Source organism: Epinephelus moara, chromosome 20 (assembly GCF_006386435.1).
Source record: "Epinephelus moara isolate mb chromosome 20, YSFRI_EMoa_1.0, whole genome shotgun sequence".
Taxonomy (NCBI): Eukaryota; Metazoa; Chordata; class Actinopteri; order Perciformes; family Serranidae; genus Epinephelus; species Epinephelus moara.
The window spans coordinates 19,118,745-19,134,238 of NC_065525.1; the positions used below are offsets into that span (position 1 = coordinate 19,118,745).

Sequence of the window (15,494 nt, forward strand, 5' to 3'; positions counted from 1 at the left end):
CACCCCTGCGCCACGTTGTCCAGCTTCGTGCTGTAATATGCAACTGGTTGTTTTTGGCGACCACTGCATGTCTCTTGCATTAGTACTGCAGATGCGTACATGTTCTGTCTATTTGAGACATAAAGCAAAAACGGTTTGCTATAATTTGGTGTTGCCAGAGCGGGTGCGCTCTGCAATTCTTGTTTCATGGTTTCAAAAGCCACCATCGCCTCATTTGTCCATTTCAAAGGAGCTTTCAGTAATTGAGTCCCCGTTTCTTTAATGAGATCTCTGAGGGGAGCCGTTTTTTCCGCATAGTTCTCAATCCAATCAGAACTATATCCTGTCAACCCCAGGAATGTCATCATTTGTTGAACTGTTTTCGGGCGTGGCGCTTTGCTTATTCCCTCTAGTTGAGAGGGTGAGACTGCAATGGTTCCTTCAGAAATTGTTTTTCCCAAGTATTCCACTTGAGATTTACAATACTGCAATTTTGTTTTAGAAACTTTGTGTCCTCCTTCTGCCAATCTTTTTAGCACTTTGAGGGAGTCTTGACGACACTCCCCCAATGTATCAGTGGCGATTAGTAAATCGTCAACACTGAATCAGTGTGCCGCTGATTTCTAGCCCTTCAAGGCTCTGTTTGAGTACCTGGTTGAACACACTAGGACTGAGTTTTAATCCCTGTGGGATACGTGTGTATGTCATCTTCCTGCCTTTGTATGTGAATGCAAACAGATATCGTGACTCTTCAGCTAGAGGTATGCTAAAGAATGCAGAACACAAATCAATTACAGTGAAAAATTTTGCACTGGGTGGCACGTTTGTGGGGAGTGTGTGAGGGTTTGGCACATCAATAGGCCAGTCTTGTATGACATCGTTTACTGCTCTCAGGTCGTGAACCAGCCGATATTTTGATTTATCTGCTTTCAATACCGGAAATATGGGTGTGTTGCACGGACTTTGTGTTTCAATCAATACTCCCGACTTCAAACGCCCATCAATCGTTTTGCTGATTCCTTCGACTGCTTCCGGTTTTAAAGGATATTGTGGTTTGTTTGGCAGTTGCACATTGGGTTTCAAATCTATCCTTACTGGGTTGGCTGCCTTCACCAACCCCACATCTGTGTCATGCTTTGACCACAGTTGCTCAGGGACCTGACGTGCCATGTCTTCTAACATTGTGTCATCAGAGTCACATTCAGGTGTTTCTGGTACACTCAATATTGGAGTTATGACTACCTGTGGCACAGCTGTCATATTGGTGCTGCATTCAACTTTGATCATAGTTTTGTCTTCTGACGTAAATATGGAAGGATTATCTGTTTTCTCCCAATTTACCTGTGCCACAATTCTCATCATGGATCCCAGATCTTTTGATTCACACTTCTCGTTTACCACTAAGGTAATGTGTGGATCGGATTCTGGCACATTATACCATTCTGCAATGAATGGGTTTGGCTCTACCTTCATGGCTGCCCCTTTTGGTCCAATTATTATGTAATTAGAGCTCAGGTCAATTTTCATGTTTTTTGTTTTCTCATCCCAAGTTTCCTCAAAAATTTTGCTGCACAATGCGTCATAGAACATTGTGCAGTGGTAGTCGGAGAAAGGTTTAGTTGCTTTTGGGATTTGGGCTCGAATGTACTTTTCCCATTCACTGAGTGTTCGTTGTACTGGTTCTGTGATTTCTCCCAGCCAATAGACCTTTGCACAGTCTGTTTTTACATGCATTTGAAAATCCACGCCTGAAGTATCTATGTACACTCCTTGGTTGCAGGAGATGTGTACATTTATTTTATTGTGTTATTATAAAATGCAATTAATTTAATGAGTTCATGCTGTAAATATAGTGCACAGATGAAAATCAAACAGATCTTTAAGTTTGATTTGAAAATAAACAAATAAATAATAGCCTAAATAAATAAATAAATTCAAAAAAGAAGAAATATTAATATGCAGCTGATATCGTAACGCACCATGACTATTTTGAAAAAGAAAGTTTTCTTCAGTTACCATGCACTTTGGAGTCTGCTCAAAGTTTTCTTCAGTTACCATGCACTTTGGAGTCTGCTCTCAATTATGAGAAACTTCAATGTTATATCAAAAGTGGAGATTTAAAAAAAAAATGCCCAGCAGGTGTCGCACTGTGAACATTGACAGCATTAGGGTAGGCCTACGTGCTATCTCAAAACAGCCAGGATCAGAACAGTGGAAAAGTGACCGGACCTGCAGTTACGCTAAATGAATACAATTGTAGCCTAGGCTATGCAATTTATAAATCGATAAAAGTCCTATTTTGATCACCATTATGTATCAAATTAATTATTTCACTCGTAGGCCGTTTGATAAGCGGGATAATGTCAGTCGGTTGTTGTGGAGAAATAAACCCCGACAGGGTCCCGTAGTCTACATCCAGGAGGACATAGGCTATTAAATGTGGAAACTGTGTTTCTATTTTATGTCTGTGCTGTCCATTGTCTATTTGTGTCATTTTATGTAGCATATCAGGTCTTTTTTCCCCTGTATTCTTTTGTGGCCTGTGTCTTCTGTGTATTACATGTTTGGACTGCAGATGGAAATCTAATCTAGGCTAATATAAATCTGGTGCAACCATCTCTTCATTTTCTGCTTGTAGAAAAGAATCTTTGATGTTTAGCCGTCACCCTGAACATTTAATTGGTAGGCTATTGTTTATAGCCTATTAATAATTATTATTGCATTGGTATTATTTAAGTTATTAACTGTGCCACCCCCTTAATTTTTCTGATTAATATTGCTTGTGGAGACATGCAGTCGGAACTATTTTCTGAGAGGGGGGGCGGGATTTTTGTTGGGAGGGTCGGGGGAGAGACGCACACTTATCAATGATTAAATATTTGATTTGAAGTTATTTTATAATAGCATACCGTATTTCCTCAAATAATAGCCGGTATTCAATTAATAGCCGGGTCTCATATAATGGCCGGGGTCGTTAAAGGCCGGCCCCAAATAGCCGGGTCAAAAAAAAAAAAAAAAAAAAAAACCTCTGCCGCCTGGAACAAACTCACAATGATATGATCAGAAACTCTTTCAACTTGTGTGGACTGTCTGTGAAGACTGACGGGAGTGAAGCCAACCTCATCCTCTGCTTCAGAGAGGGACAGCCTTGCACTGTCGGACAGCAGGTCTCTGGTCGGGACCAGAGACGGACCGGAGCGCACGCTGTGAAAATGCTCTGATTGACTTGAATGGGAGCGAAGCGCTACGGCGTGCGCAACGGAGACAGAGACCTGACCCAGGTCTGGCAGTGCAGCGAGGAGAACAGCACGTGAGGAAGATGAAGATGAATTAATGAACGATGAGCTTGGTCGCTAATGTGTAAAAATAAACAGAGGGATTTAGAAATAAAGGCCTCCCTCAAATATGTATGCTCTTTCAATATCATTACATCTTCTCTTAATGTGTCTGAGAACAGCGTCCGCCATGTTTGCATTTGAGCCTGGCTAGAACAACAACAACACATAGGCTAGGTTAATGAGTCACCTTCTTTGCCCGCCTTTTCAGGCTTTTTGTTGTAGACCTACTTGTAACACTAGTTTACTAGTGTCACTAGTGCTACTAGTAGCACCACAAACTGCAAACTAGTGGCACTAGTGACACTAGTTTTACCAGTTGCAGTAATACTACTAGTGTCACTAGTGCTACTAGTAGCAGTAGTAACACTAGTTTACCAGTTGCAGTGGTGCTAGTGCTACTAGTAGCATTAGTGTCACTAGTGCTACTAGTAGCACTAGTAGCACTAGTGACACTAGCACTAGTGTCACTACTAGTTACTAGTAGCACTAGTGTCACTAGTGCTAGTGTCACTAGTGCTACTAGTAAACTAGTGTTACTAGTGCATCAGTTGCAGTAAGTGACACTAGTGACACAAGTGTTACTAGTAGCACTAGTAGCACTAGTACAACTAGTAACGTGTTTTGCCTCACTAGTTAACTAGAAAAGTCAAAATACACTTCAACTAGTAAGCATGTCAGCGTCACTAGTTCAACTAGTAAACATTTTAGATCTCACTAGTTAACTAGTGAGCTCAATAAGGTGTTACTAGTATAACTAGTGAGTATTTCAGCTTCCACTAGTTCAACTAGTAAACATTTTAAGCCCCACTAGTTAACTAGTAAGGTCAATGAGACTTTTTCTAGTTTAACTAGTAAGGTGTAAATCCTTACTAGTCACACTAGTGATGATTTTGGCTCTTACATGTGTAACTAGTGTAAAAAACTTGAGGTTACTAGCAAACTAGTGAGGCGAATAGCTGCTACTAGTTAACAAGTCAGAGCTTTTGCAGCTCACTAGTTCACTAGTAAGACTTTAAGCATTACTAGTTCAGCCCAGTGGGCCACTAGTCTGTCAAAAAGCTGACTAGTTTGGATTTTGGTGCCACTAGTATGGCTCTGTGGCTTCACTAGTCAGGCTTAAGTTGTTACTAGTTTGACAAAAGTGTCACTAGTTGCTGAAAAAGAGTGACTAGTAAGACTCTTTGTTCAACTAGTTGGACAAAATGTCTAACTAGTGTGACCAGATGTCCAACTAGTGCTGACAATGATCGAACTAGTGAACGACACTGACACCTGATATCAAGGATATGGAATAAATGCTCAAACGGCTTGCCATGTGTGTGTGTATGTGTATGTGTGTATGTGTGTGTGTACACGCTTGGGTCATATTTTCTGGGAATCCAAAGTTCTCCTGGTTTCCTACTCATTCCTAGAACTAGACTTCGTGCGTCAATATTTTCTATCTTCTTTGTCTTTCTGGCAAAAACAACCGTTTCTATTGTAAAACTTGGCACATCCGTCCCAACAGTCAGGTCACCCTAACCCAGAATGTTCTCCCTCATTTAACCTCCCAAGGCTTGACTTACGCACAAACTACTCAAATTATCAAAACACCTCTTATGGGTCCTTTTTGCTGCCAAGATCTGATATTTGACGAACTGCTTCCTAATCCTTGTGTAACTGACCTTATTTTCACCTATAGTATAAAATAATACATTATCTGCCTCTACACAGGCTTGGCTAGTTAAAGGATCAAGCCATTCATTGGGTTTGTTGCACATTATTCATATAGGAAATAAATGAGAGAACGGGAAATGGCTGTTACTTATTTATATTCTGCACTTATTCTGTGTTACTTTGATAGAAGTAGGGGAATGCAAAGCAGCCGGGGAATAGAAGTTTAGGATGAAAAACAAACTGCTGTACAGGAGTTAATTGGTTTGACTGTTGGATAACAGCAGCTTATAGCCTGGAATATAGTCTTTTCCCTCACAAGATTATGTTTAATTTTTCCAATATTGTGTGTGTTTTGTGCACTGTTAGCTGAATGTGGAGGGCAATGCCGAACCATTTTACACGTGCTTGTAGATCTCGTGTGCTGTCTTAAATCACAACCTTGCCCACAGTGAGATAGCTGTTCCGCAAACGGTTGCTCGACGTTTCGAGTGTACAGCGGGAATTTAATTGTATTCATCTGTGTGTGATATGGTGAGGCAGGACTCAGGCCCAAGAGCAGATCTATCAGACGAGGTAAAGTTAACAGGCACTTTACTAGATAGTCAGACAGGCTTCCCATGTGCAGTGGGTAGGCAGGATAATGCAAACAAAGCCCAGTAGAATCGGCTGGCGGGCAGAGCAATCAGATAACGATGTAACTAGAGTGACTCAAACACTGAGAGCATTTATTAAACTGGTGCTAAGTCCAGTGCTGCAGGAAGTGAACTGTGCAGGAGAGACATGTTGACTTGTCAAGCATAGGTGTATCTAATAACATCAATGATGTCTGCATTTCATTTAAATATGCCGATACAAGCACCCTGGTGTGACCTTCTGATACATCAAATGTAAACACGCAACACATTCATGGTTAATGATATTTGTCATGCCTGTGCTTGTCCTGCCATGGCAAGTTAGTTCGAGTACGTGCATCGATGCCACGTTGGTAATTAAAACTTGGAATCTTGTACTTTGCCCTGATGTATTTCACTTGGCACTAAGTAATAAAAAAAGTGTCTGTTAAGCGAAAACAAAGACAGATGCATCACATCAGCTCAAATCCATTATTCAAGGTAACTGCCCTAATTAAAGTTTGTTCATGCATGCAATTTTTCTCCAACTCTGCCTGTCATATCATGATAGATAATTATACATTCAGTTTTTTAAATTGCACCTGTTGTTAGCAGTTTTGGCTATAACCTGAGTGTTGCATAACCTCCCTAGAAAATCAGCTAACTGTCTTTTTTTCTGTGCTCCCTCTCCGATTTCGGCGATTTTTGTGGGTCTGTGAATGCAGCACAGGTGCATGTTTTTTGAGTTTGAGTCACATGGTGGAGAGTTGATCGGTTGATCATTATGTTCTTAGATCCTTTAGACTTGATCAGATCACACTGATGGATCAAGCCCAGTTCAGATGAAAGATTTGCAACGAGATGAAACCGTTTGACAACGTTGCAAAGGAAAGTTGCAGCGGTGTAAACTGGCCGGTCTGAGCTCCACTCAAGCCGGCTGATGATGTCAAATGCAACTCAGTTGGTCAAATCATCAGCGGGTGATTTTAGAACGTAAAGCTCACCACCTGTTTCAACAGCCAATCAGCTTGTAGTGAAGTCCGCTGGTCAGGTCAAAATGACTGCAGATGGCGTGTTCGCTTGCTGCGGCAGGTGCTCCGTCCCCGTTGAGCCCTCTGTTTCTGTCCTCACGGTGTGCCGGTGTCGGATGGTGGGTCGCTGCTGCTGATTAATTGGCACTGGGTATTTATATTGTTGTGGCCTATCTATCATGAATACAGTCCACTTGATGCTCATTTTTTGCCATTTCATCACTACTACTAATGCAACCATAGCCAGTATCTCACTATCACTATCCGCATTCATATTTTAAAAAGCTACAAATTATATTCAGACACAAAATAAGTCTGAAAATCTGGAAATCAGAACGGAAGTACAGAGACATGTTGCATAGAGATGATACACCATCTCATCTAGTTGCACTGGTGTGAACCAGCAGGCTTGAGAACGTTGCAGAATGGCACACTGCAAGTAGTTACCTGTTGCAACTCATCTCGTCGCCAATCTTTGGTCTGAACTGGGCATTAGAGGAGCGGCTGCTGCAGAGGCGATTTAACTTTATGACCCAGCGGCTAACCACAGGGTGCACAGTTTCCATGAAAGCAGCTGGTTTTGCCTGTGCCCAGAGTGTGCTCAGTGCGGCTCGAGTGTGGTCCTCTAACTGATCACACAGTATATATATATTCCATCACACTCCTAATGAACGATCCAGCTCCTCCAAAAACAGGAAATCAGTAGGTGGTGGCAAATGCTGAGATCATGGCGAGCTGCCACAAATAAATAAATAAATGTGTGGAATCTCTGTTAATGATAAATCTGGCTGTTATCCCTTCAATTGATTAAATAAACATACATAAAATGTCACAAATATAAAAACAAATGCCATTACTCACAGTGATATCTCCAAATTGCAAAGGTTTTTTGATTAACTATGATTTTAAACAGATAAAAGCATCACGTGTCAACGTTTAAGAGACTGCAACCTGTAAATGTAGCCTTGTTTTTAGCTAATATATATTAGTGAAAACTTTTATCTAAATTGAAAAGATTTTTTAATATCAAAGATGTTCGTCACGTGTTTCCTTTGCTGCATTTTACTTTTATGAAAACAGAATATGGGTTCCTTCCATTTTTTCCAAGTCCATTTCCCAGATTAAATATTAATTGAATGTGGCTTTTCAGTGTGCTTTGTGGTTATGGCTGTGTTGAGTTTTTTTCTTCTTCTTTTTTTCCACCCAGCAGGGACAGAGATGCTACTATCCCAAATCTAGTGGCACTACGCACAGACCCGGAATCAAACCGGGATTTGTCAACTGAAACAAACTTCTTTTTAATTTCTCTTTCTCTCTCTTCTCTTGCTAGAAATGGTCTGCAGTCCAGAGTCAGAGCCAGCACTCACAGACAGCTCGGTCCATTGGAGTTAAGGCAGATCAAAGACAGCGAGTCAGAGATCTAGAGATCACATCAGCTCCATCCATCCCTCCAAAAAAATCATCAAATTCAAGGAGCACAATCACGTCTTTAAGGAAGACAGCCTATTTGTATTCCAGGCTCCCACTCTGTCTCCTCACGTGTGACTGAGTGCAAGTGAGCGAAGGAGAGAGAGCAAGGAGGGAGGAGGGCAGAAAGAGGGAGGGAGTGTATGAGAGAGAGGAAGGATGAATCTAATGCATTGCAGCAGAGAACTGTGACAGACCAGGCATTTATTTGAGCAGAGACTGCTGCTGTAGCAGGAAGGACGCAGCGGCGGCAGCAGCAGCAGCAGCAGCAGCAGCACAGCTCTATCACTCAGTGCCTCCACCACAGCTGGAGACAAGGTGGACACGAAGAGGCGGAGGCACAGGGAATACACACCGGGAGCACAACACCTCTCCAATGCCACCAGCAAAATGATCCCTGGAATACTATGTTGGCTTTTCCAGCTTTGCCTTGCAGCACATCAGTTCCCTTTTCCTCCTGATACTCTTCAGTCCATCTATTACTCTTTCCTCTGTCTTGATTTAAAGGGGTATTCATGCCAAGGGAAAGCGTAGCTTGAATGAGAATCAGCGCCGGTCTCTCTTCAGGTCAGACGTTGGCACCAGCAGAAGACTCAAGGCATTCTGCACGTTGTGTGAATCTCCTGAGGACGATCTCCAGGGGCTTTATCACAGTTCTTTGTCTCGCACAGTGGAAGGAAGTCAGGGGAGTTACTTGCGTCGAAAAAGTACATATGAGAAGTTGTGCTTCAGACAGGCCTTAGCTTTTCCTGTTTTTCTTTTCCTGTATGGCTGTTGAGTTTGTTGGTCAATGTTGGGAGGAAGCAAAGACACGCAAAACAGAAGAGCATAAGTAAATTTGCTTTATAAGAGGAAGAAAACAACAACAACGAAATTCTCTTTCGCTTCAGTTCCACTGTTGGTGAATCCTGTCCATTCCTCCAGAGGGACGCCCAGGGCTAGGATGTGAAACACAGTGGTGAGTGAATAGAAGTTCCCAACTTTTATACACACACTTCTGACTGTTGTACAGACATTTATACACTATCAACACCTGTTTTTTTGCATTAACACATCTGATATCAGTGTAAAAACAGTGTGTAGTCTTAGTGTTATCCATTTAAACCCAGGGATTTATGAAATATGAATATGCAACTCATGAATTTATCATCTTTTTTTTTGTCACATTGTGCATTATTTTTATTCTATTTCAACACATTTTAAAGTCGTCCTTGCAGCACACACTGCAGGGATTGATCCCCCACAGTTGTGCTAACAGATTTGACAGGCTAAGTGATGCATGGCAAGGCTTCTCCACCAAAATCATCTTGTTGTAATGCCGTTGCTAAGCTACAGTTCCCTTCTGCGAGAGTAATCACGCTACCTGTCAGGAATGACATGATTTACCCTGTTTGGACATCAGCATAATTCATTACTCCAGGTCTGAGAGCTTGTGTCGGAACAGCAAATGTCCAAATACGTGGAGAAAACACTCGTTTGGCTTGTCCTTCAGAGTTCTCTGCTCTTTGTGGCTGCACAGAGCTTGCTGAATTATATTCCTGTGCATGGTGGAGCACACGCAGCCGTTCAATGTAGAAAAGATCAAAGTGTATCTGAGTATCTCAGGTTCTTCAGCACGTTAAATGTTATCACTAAATGCAGCTCAAGGTGTGGGAAATATTGATGTTGGGTGTCGTAAAAAGGCAAATTGTTTGAACACTTACTGTGAATGCTTGGACCTCTGTGTGAGAGATTAACTGCTCGGGTTACAAAATGAATTACTCCCTGTCCCTTGAGAGATGAACATTGTCACTGCTGGAAAACACTACCTATTTTCTGTCTTCTTTGTTTCATGAAAAAGCCATGTGATCCATATCCAGGCAACTAGACATCAATCACAGGTCCCAGCCTCTTGCCCAGCCTTGTCTAACCTAACTATATCAGCTGTAATTACACATTACCGTAATTGTGAAGTACTACACTGAGAATCAAGTACACCATACACTGATGGCCTGTGTCCTAGAGGACTGGAGTACTGGTGGTGGGCGGTTTCTATTTACCACAGTCACACTCTTCTGTCACCCACAGGCCTGTTGAGATAAGAAGGAGCATGGCACATGCATTTAGATTACACCCTCATCTGTTTGTATGCAATCAGGGCCTCTGAGATGGTGGACAAGTGCCGTACCCCTGAGAGAGCATGCGGGGATGAGGAGCCATGTGTGCACAACCCTTGATGCCACTTGTGATTCTTGAAGCAGTGAGGTGATGATGAAAGGCTGGTAATTGCTGCTGATTAAGATATTAGAAAAAGCATTCACCCATGCATAATGAAATTATATGCGTCATCAAAATCAGAGCAAACATACTTCAATTAGTTCAATTGATAAAGTCCTTCCATCAAGACGGGATCACTCAAAAAAAAGTGAGCCGAATTGGATTCGTTCACTCGCCATTCATTATGAGAGGATGTTTGTTGCATGTCATTGTGGTAAACAACACCATGTCTGCCTGAATGAATGATGGTTACAGCACGGCGCAGTGTTTTAATCTTCACACATGGTTTGTTATTCTCAGTGTGCACTGTTTAGCCATCAGCCAGTAAGTCTCCAACTGCATACTCTACACACACTATGGCAGAATAATACAGGATTGCATAATATTGGTTCTATTTTCTTCTTATGAAACCCAAACTGCACTAAACCAGCAGGCCTATGGGGAACTGAGCATGCCAGCATTGAACAATAGACTGTCAGCCATTCTTTTGAAGCTTAATCCAGCACAAATCCCACACCAAAAAACATTAGTCTCAGTAGCAAGCATATGTGCCATATAATATTGAACAAGGAAAACAATAGGAACAGCATCAAAAACAAGTGGGGAAACAGGAGCACACCGGTGGACCTCTGGAGTGAGCCACAGCTGGCTTTTACCTAAATCTACTGATGTGTACTCGTGTTACAACATTGATAACTACAAACCAAGTACTTCAAATACATTTGCTGCAAGAACTGATCAAATGCTCATTTTGCTTTAATACGGACCTATCTCAAGTAATTTATTCTCTCTTTTTTAATCAAGTAAAATGCGTTAATCAACCCTTATCAGAACAGTCCGACTGAGCTTTTGAGAACAAATGCGATGAAATTAGTATTTCAAAACAAATGAAGACAAAATGATACAAGCACCTCTCTAATTATAATCATACGAGTAATTTACAACTTGACTCAGGACTGGGCGATAGAGAATCAAATATCACCATATTTTTGACCAGATACCTCAATATCGATTTTTGCAACGACTATTAGTGTCTTTTCAGAATATTTTAATATATAATCAGAAGTAATGTGGATATCATGATTTAGTGGGTAAAGGCAAATAATACAACAGCAAGAACAGTCTGGTAATTTCAGAAAATTACATTAATTTACTGTAATGCAACCTTTAAAACCAGGAAATGACAACGCTTATACAAAATACAACTTTCCAAAATCTAAGACGATATCTTGTCTCACAACACAATATGGGTATAATATTGACATATTGCCCAGGTGGTAACTCGAGCCTTATTTTCCTAGTACAGGCCATCATTTATGGTGTTTATGATTACAGTACACACAGCAATGCACTTGCCTCATTGCACGCTCATCTGTGATGAGTTCCATAGTTAGACGTTGCACAGGAAGTCTGTCTGTGGATATTGCAATTTGAATAGCAACTTTTTTGTTTGCCATTTTATCCAGGTCATGGTAATCCGAAGTGCTAATATCGTAGGCAACTGGATTTGCTTGCGTTTCTTGAAGACGTTTCGCCTCTCATCCAAGAAGCTTCTTCAGTTCTAAATGACTGGTACGAAGTTGCAGGCTATAAACCCTGTGTGGGTGGGAACCCTTGCAGAGTTGTAGGGGTCACGTGGGCTCTTAGTTTCAGAGACGTTAGGGTCACAATACTCCCCTATCCATGGCAATCCACCCCTACGACTCTGCAAGGGTTCCCACCCACACAGGGGCGGTCCTTCTGCAGTGGTCACGACATCAAGTTAACAGTTGGTCGCAATGGAGGAGACACTGGTGGTAGCAGGTGCTGGATACCCAGAGCTATACGGCCCAACAATAGACAGCAGGTTGTCAAACTGCCCCCTAGTAATCCTAAAATATGCCTGGAAGCAGCCATCATGGAGGGGAAGCTCCTGGACCAACTGGTGGTACTCCCTGTGGTCCACCTTCCACCAGATCTCTGTTTCCCTGTGCCCAACAAGTTAGTGTAAGGACATGATTGGGTGGTTGCCTGGCAACAATAAAAAGGTGCAACAAGCGGGTTTTTTTTTTTTTGTTTGGTTGTTGTTGTTTTTTTAGTGGCATTCAATTAAAAAAAAGGCAGTGTGGTGCGTTTCTGTGTGATCGGGGCCTAATGCTTTTATTAGTTTTATATTCTTGAGTTTTGGACTGCTGGTTGGACAAGACATGTGATTTGATGATGTCACCTTGGAGGAAATTGTCATGAGCACTTTTTGACTGTTTTTCTTGCACCTTTTAAACCGCATAATGAGTCTAGAAAGTAATAGGCGGATTAGTCATTGATGAAAATAATCATTAGGTGCAGCTCTAGTTAAAACATGCATCATCTCACTGCAGATGTTTCTTGCCTTATCTGTATACTTTGAAGCAATGTCTCTACGCTTCTACATTGCTACAATAGCAATTCTAACAAAAATATGACACGAGTTTGAGTTGTAATAAACTTTTACTTATTATTATCACAATATGTGTGTAACGTGTGTATGAAGATTGAATGTATCCCCAAATATGTGAGCTATCGCTGCTTCTTTGCTCACAGTGATGTATTTGCTCTGAAGTATCATACTGATAATGTGGTAACTTGTGTATCTGTGGTTAGGATGTGTAACAAAATCACTCAGCAGACGTTTGACCTGAACCTACTAGAGTTTCATGACATGCATTTCATTTAGTAACTGTCTCCCCAGACCAAGACCTGTGGATGACTCTGTGTACATCTCAGTGCTTATCTATGCACTACACTCTCCCTGGTGAACAGTAAAGTGGCAGGTATCGCAGGCTGTCAGGGAGCTGGAGACAGAGAGTGCAAAATAGAGAGCTGACCTCTTCACTCCTTTTTTCAATGCCTTGCTGATGATGTTACTCTCGCCAGCTTGGCAGTTGTAGTGTGGGCCGGGTGCGGAGAAGTTTGGGGAGTTTAAACTGGAAGCTTTGAATGCCTCTGTCACTGCTAAAGGTGGCGTAAATGAGAAAATGTAACCTTTATGCACTGATACGTCTCCCTGAGAGTCGTGGACCCTGAGATAAAAGGCTCATGGTAACACACTGACAACTCCTGTAATGTCATATTCTATCTCATCAAATTTGGTATGTACAGTAGTTGCACAAAGTCAAAGAGCCTGGTTGAGGTTCAGAATACTTACACCTGCTGTCAGTGATCAGGGACAGTACTGTAAGTTTTCAAGGGAGGGATGTTTTAGATGAGCTAAACATCCAGATATCATTTCCACTATTTTAGTTACACTTAGCCACATATGTGCATCTCCACCACATGAACTCTGTTTTGCATTTATGTTGGTTTTATTGCACTCAGTGCAAATATTTTTAGGCTTCTGCATCGGTCAACAACTATGACAACTGCACCACCCTGAAACTGGTTACTTTCTCACACCACGTACTGATGAGCGCCTGCTTGAGAGGAACTAAAACTAAACACACCTTTTTAACAATGACAGTGTATGGCTCAATCACTGTGGTGTAGACTGTTGTTGATCAAAGTGCGATCATCGATCGTTTTGTGCCGCCCCTGAATGTGACATTACGGTACAGTGTTTCCCCTACCATTATATAAGGGGAGCGCCCCGTCCCCCCAATGGCACATCCCCGCCCCCCCCTTGAAGGTCAAGTTAATTTTATTTAATTTCATTTTCTATATTACGCAAGATCACAACAGACGTCATTTAAGGTTCCCTTTCACACGACGGCATGTCATTTCTGTCTCTACATGGTTGCGCGTTTACAATTCTCCTCTGCTCTCTGTATCTCAGTTCCACCCCGATGCGCACACACACATACAGACATGTGCACACACACAGGTGAGCACACTCCCACCAGTTGACAGAGAGCGTTAGAAAATATGTCACGTCAACCACCTGAACAGCAGACAAAAATATTGACGAGGCATTAAAAGAAACACTATGATTCCTTTAAGTGTTTGTGTCTGTGTCCATCTGCCCTCTAGCAACCTGTGCAAACAAAGTCACAGTGCTAAATCTAATAATAATAATAAGCAATATGATAATGTAATTAACATACTGTTATTATGTTTAGAAACAGAGTAACAGAGCCACCAGGGTCTGACAGGCTGTGAGCCGAGCATGAAAACATGGACATCAAATTTCAGCAGAAGTGGGTGGGAGGGCGAGTGGACGTGTTGTTTGTTTACTGCAAAGTTCATGTGTTTTTTGGGGTAACGAGAAGAAACATGGCAGAGATAGCCTCTCAAGAAAACTGTGCCAATATGGTAACATCTTGGATTTGAAGCCGCGGGCGATGCAGCACTGTCATTTTAAGCTTTTTGTCGGACGCCCTGTTTATATTTATTTCTGTCATTCACTTAGAAAGCACTGCAGTGGAAGTGGAACAGCTGATTCATGAAGTAGAAATGAGGAATTATCTCCATGATACCTTCTTATTTCCCTACAAAAAACAAATTAAGGTGGCAGCTGGCTGGAGAGAGATCACCAGGGAGCTAAATGACCATTACTAATAACAAGCTAGGCTTCTTGCTTGCATCATTTCCAGTAAATATCACTCCTGATCGTAAGTATATCTTAACCATATTTTGTTTGCCGTAATCAAGACCATCCCCTACTCTTAACTAATCTGTGGTGGCTATGTTTAGATATTGTATTGAAGGCAAGATTAGCATTTAACATTAACAAAAATGGTCATTGAAGGTAATCCAGGGTACTGCAGAACTATCCAGTTATCAGCCATCTTGTATGGCAATAAGAATGGTCCAATCCTGCAGTGAAAATGAGTACTCATTGTGTTTTTTTAATCTAACTAAAACTAAATGAAAACTTTTTTTTTTAAAGAAATACAGTTTACCGGACAGCAATGCATTTACAAGTATGGTTAGACTGAAATTCCATCCCACGATGATGATGTTGATCACCTGCTGCCATCCTCCTCCATCTGCAGCATCTTTGTTGCGTCCCGAAGCACCTGCGGAATCCCCACCCTGTTGCAACCCCCCAGTTCTGTTCTCTTTGACAAACGCACAGTGATCTTTTCACACATTGGCCAAAATGCTAATTTGAAACCTAAACCAAATGAGACATGTTTAGAATCTTAACCTAATAGGACAGGTCCTCCCTATGCTAATGCAGACAAGCCTGAAAAAGGTCCCTT

General features: G+C 41.7%; 1 protein-coding gene across 1 annotated transcript in view; it reads left to right on the forward strand.

The window, feature by feature from the left end:
- Nucleotides 1-8,564: 8,564 nt before the first annotated feature.
- Nucleotides 8,565-15,494, forward strand: part of lrrc4ca (leucine rich repeat containing 4C, genome duplicate a) — a 236,875-nt gene continuing 229,945 nt past the window's right edge. The window contains exon 1 of the mRNA XM_050073759.1: nt 8,565-9,040. The gene's annotated coding sequence lies outside the window, so the exon portion shown is untranslated. The remainder of the gene's footprint in view (nt 9,041-15,494) is intronic.